Raw genomic sequence first — 5000 nt, 5'->3', positions numbered from 1 at the left:
AACTTTTACAAGAAATAAATATGTTATTATTCTATTAATGATATTTTCATTACTGTTCTCTCCTGCCCTCCCCACCCTTTACCCACTACATAATCTAAGTGGAATGACATTGTATAAACAAAGAAAATAATAAAAGAAGAAGGAAAAAAGGTAAAGATAAAAAGTATCAAATTACTAACCTTACTTTTTCAGAAAGAAAACAAATCGAGTCACAGCCTGCCATTAAATCCTCAGGCATTTTGACTGGTTATGAAACAAAACATTTCTTTGCACATAGAGAATAACTTTGATTAAATCTTTTCCAAAATATTTGTGGCTTTCTGGAAATGCAGGAACTATATTCAAAAAGATTAATAATGAACTAAAATGATGAGAGAGAAAAAAACATATAACAAATCATTTGTTTTTAGTCTCTTCTTCTTCTCTGAAGTCTTCCAGGAAGCTTCAGTTGCCAATCTCTTTAATGAAGAACTAGCCCATTCCATTTCTTCTATTTTATCCAAAATCCTTTTTCTTTGACAAACAGTAAAGCAGAGTCTAAATCATCAAGACCTTAGGACCATCAGGAAGGAAGATTTTAAGCTTGGCAGGAAACAGAAGGTATGTTTTAAACTGTGCTTTTTTAAGCTCCCTTATTAGTGGCAGAAAAACTTTTCTTTTAGCAATTACCATGGAAGAATAGTCATTGTCAAAACGCACAGTTGTCTCATTAAACATAACAGGAGCTTTAGCCCAAGCAGATTTAAGAACCATCTCTTTATCAAAAGATGATAGAAATCTAACTATAACTGATCTAGGATAGTTTTTGTTAGAGTTAGTATTAGCTATAGATCTATGTGCTCTTTCGATACCAAAAGAGAATGCTTCTGGTAAATCTAAAGTTTTAGAAAGCCATGTTGTTAAAAAAGAAGTAATATTGTTACCTTCAATATTTTCTGGCAGTCCAAAAATCCTAATGTTATTGCGCCTAGATCTATTTTCCAGGTCATCCAGCTTTGTTTGTAAATGTGTATTTTGTTTCAGCAGAAACTCAATGTTGATTTCCTGTTCTTGTATTTTATTTTCCATGTCATTCACAGCTTCTTCTATGCCTGTCATCTGGATCTTCTGTTGTTGCAGGTCCATATGTAACAAGTCTATTTGTTTTGTAGTTTTTTCTATGAAAGTGTCTATTTTAGTATCCATTTTATCCATCTTAGCAGTAAGTTGCTGGACTATAATTATCAGAGACTGAAGTTCTTTCTTGATGCTTGATGATTGAATTTGTCTTACTGGAACTCATTTCAGACTGATAAACTGACAGGAAAATTTCCAAAGTAATTTCTGACAGGAATATGGAAAGTTACACCTTCCATTTCTTGACTTTCCATGACTTATCTAGTGGCACACCTCTTTCCATGATCTGTGCCTGTCATCTGTCATGTTACACAGGCCTCCAATGAACTGCATTTCTTTCTACCATTCCCCCCTGTGATGTCACCTATCTCCTACGCTATTCCTCCCCCTTATGTATCTCTTACACTACTCAGACTGTGCTCATTTGCTATGTGACTGTGAGATTCAGTATCCGAACCCTCATTTACATGAGATTGCCTACTGATGCTTAGTTACATGTCTTAGACTCAGCTTCCCCCCTTAGCAACCACTACATGGTGGCCATGTTGTTTTTGGTCTGCTGGTCCCTGCATTGTCATTCCATGTATTGCATGAAACCCACATTTGTGGGTTTATAACCTTCTTTTTTATGTTTTTATCCAGCACAGCCCATTTGCGCGGGGCTGCGCTGGGTTTAAACATCGGCGAGCGCCGAAAAAAAATATATAATTTTATCATTTTGCCATCGGGTTGTATTGCCAATGGCCACATATTTGGCCATTGGCATGCTGCCTGAGTCATATGCAACCTTTTTTTGGAGCTGACATTGCTCCGTTGTGGATTTTGCAGCAATGTACTCAGTTGTCAACTGAGTACATTTCTGCAGCTAAAACGTCTCCTACACGGACTGGTTTCTGCTTCGTGGATCGCTAATATACCTCATTTGCATACCTTTTGGATGCAAGTGAGGTATTTAGCATGTCCACGCCCAGTTCGTGTAAGAGACGTTTTAGCTGGTCTCTTACACGGAGCTTAGGGCTGTTCCTGGATTGCAAGGCTTGCATGGAGTGTTGCACGTCTCTTACACTCCGTGCAAGCCTTTGTGAATCCTGCCCTCTATATTTCCATATCTCTGCTCAGCTTCCTGAAGGAGACAGTGATTAACTAGCTAGTCTATGTAGTTTTTCCATATATTTCAGAATATTTTTGTGTTTTATTCCTTTAATGGAACAAAGTATTCAGAAAACAATCTCTTTGAATGATTTTTGCATATAATTTAACTGGTGCTGCCAAAATGCCATTTATACATGTTGTTGTACTTTTACTTTAAAGCAATGCTGGCACTATTTTGCAATTTGGAATATTATTATAGATGTAATTTACTTATATATTGTCAGAATAAATTGTCTAATCTTCCTTAGCATCAAAATCATTAATATGCTCAACAAGCTCATCCAGTTTAAAACTGCATCAACATTCAATGTAGGTGTTTTGTGTTACCAATAAATTATTAAATAAGCATTTTCATACTCTGTGATATAAAATCTTTCTTTTTCTCTGACACACACAAACACACACACACACACACACACACACACGCACACACGCACACACGCACACATACACATATACACACGCACGCACACACGCACAAAATGTTTTGATTGAAAACACTAATTACCTCGTTTTGTTATTCAGCGATAAGTAAATTACTTGTAATGCTTCTACAGCTTTATCTTGCTAATATGAGAAAATTACTTAATTTTCTATTTCATAAAACTTCAGTATGTTCATTTGTTTCAGCATACTGTCCCCTTTTTTAATGTTGAAGGTCACTGTATATTGAGTTGTGATGTTTGCCCATTAGTTAATATCTTTGATGGTCATCTTTTATTATTATTGCCTTGGTTCAGGCACACTCCTGTTTAGTGATCATACTGTATTATGTTTAACACTAGATGTCTGTGCTGCAGAACTCCATTGCATTTCTAGTTTTATAATGCATATGCTTTTGGCAGCCATGCTGTTAAGCACAATCATTTATAGCCCCTTTTCTGTCAGTCTGTTACTCCCACTTCCACGTATCCTACTGTGTTTGCCAATGTGCTCTTTTGTGGTCTTCTGTTGTACCATTAATTCTTTTTCAGCCATTAAGACCTAATTCTGCTACTTTCTGCAAACAAGACTGTGACAATGAATGCCTGCAGTGTGGTTTATTCTTGTGTTTATTACACTTTACTGCCTCAAATTAACAATGCTTACTTTGCTATAATACAATATTCATTGCCAACACATTTTACCTTATTAGTGTACTGCACTATATTCTACTGAATGTGATCCTAATTTATCACTGTGTAACATTATATTTTATTGCCTGGTACACCTTGTTTGTTCTAAAATTCTGTATTCTACTCCTTATGAATTGTCAATGCCTATCTTACCGAATGACTTGCTGCCATCCATATTTTCTACTCCCTAGGCACCCTCTACAGTCCAAGACACTAGAAAATCTATTTAATAAGTACACATTCTGTGTACATGCAATATAATATTGACATTTATTGTCACACCTCATTTGCATTGCTTGCTATAAAACAATGTATTTTATGACATGTACTTTGCAAACAGCTGATGAAATGAACCACACTTTTTGACTGTTACTGCTTACAGTTTACTGTATAACATGATTCTACAGCAGACATTCTTTGCCATCCTGATGCAGGGGAATGATTTAAAAGAACATAAGTATCACATAGTAATGTGTTTCATATATAATGGCTGTTACATGTATTCTTATCTATAGTGTGTTTGTAATTGTAGACAAGCCTGGAATGTGTCCATCAACAGAAGGAAAAATTGTTCTCTGTGTAGAAAGGTGCCAAGATGACAGTTATTGTGGGGGCAAGTGAATATGCTGGGGCAATGGGTGTGGGCATTTGTGCAGGGATCCTGTTAGTTCCATTCAAGGTACAGTAAGCTCTACATGCAGCTGGTTCCTTGCAGTAACAGGAACTGAGCAACACATTTCAAGTGACATCATTCTGCCTTGAATTTTGTTAAATCAATGCTGAAATGCAGTCGACAACACATACTTTTAAGCACAGACATATACACACATATACACATTCACACAAGCGTATGTAATGCATGTCACACACACACACACACACACGCATACACACACACACACAAACACACACACACACACACACACACACACACACACACACACACACACACATATATATATATATATATATATATATATATATATATATATATATATATATATATATATATATATATATATATATATATATATATATATAGTTAATATACTTTTTGTTTATGTCTAGCACAATCTACTAGGGATGTGAAAAATTCCTGAACATCAAAAGCAAATAAATAAATCACATAATGGATCATATTATGTATATATCATGAAACATACATTACTTATTGTGTGAAATTCATTACAAATATCAGAAAAAACAAAGGGCAGGATTCACGAAGCCTCCGTGTAAGTGTTACAAGGCTTACACGGAGGTTGCACTTAAACAGTGTGACGTCAGCATGTCATGCATATGCATGAGGGCATGCTGAATCACACCTAAGGCTTACACGACCGTGGAAGACAGTAGGGGGCATGTCCGTAAGCCGAGCCCTGCAAACGGACACGCCCCCAGAAGAGTAAAAGTCCCAAAAGTAAAGCCCCATGACAGAGCCTGTGTAAATGTGAATAAATACAACACAACACATGTCCCCACAGACTATGAACATAAAATGTACAAATGAACATCTTATAATTTTTTTTTAAATTATAAAGATGTTTGCCTGTGAGTGCTTATGCTGGTGTGCCGTAGCTTAGCTACAGTTAGCAGTCAGCGGAAATGCATATAAGAACT

This window comes from Protopterus annectens, chromosome 12.part0 (genome assembly GCF_019279795.1).
Source record: "Protopterus annectens isolate FY-2018-M chromosome 12.part0, PAN1.0, whole genome shotgun sequence".
Classification (NCBI taxonomy): Eukaryota; Metazoa; Chordata; order Ceratodontiformes; family Protopteridae; genus Protopterus; species Protopterus annectens.
This window is presented reverse-complemented; position numbering follows the sequence as displayed.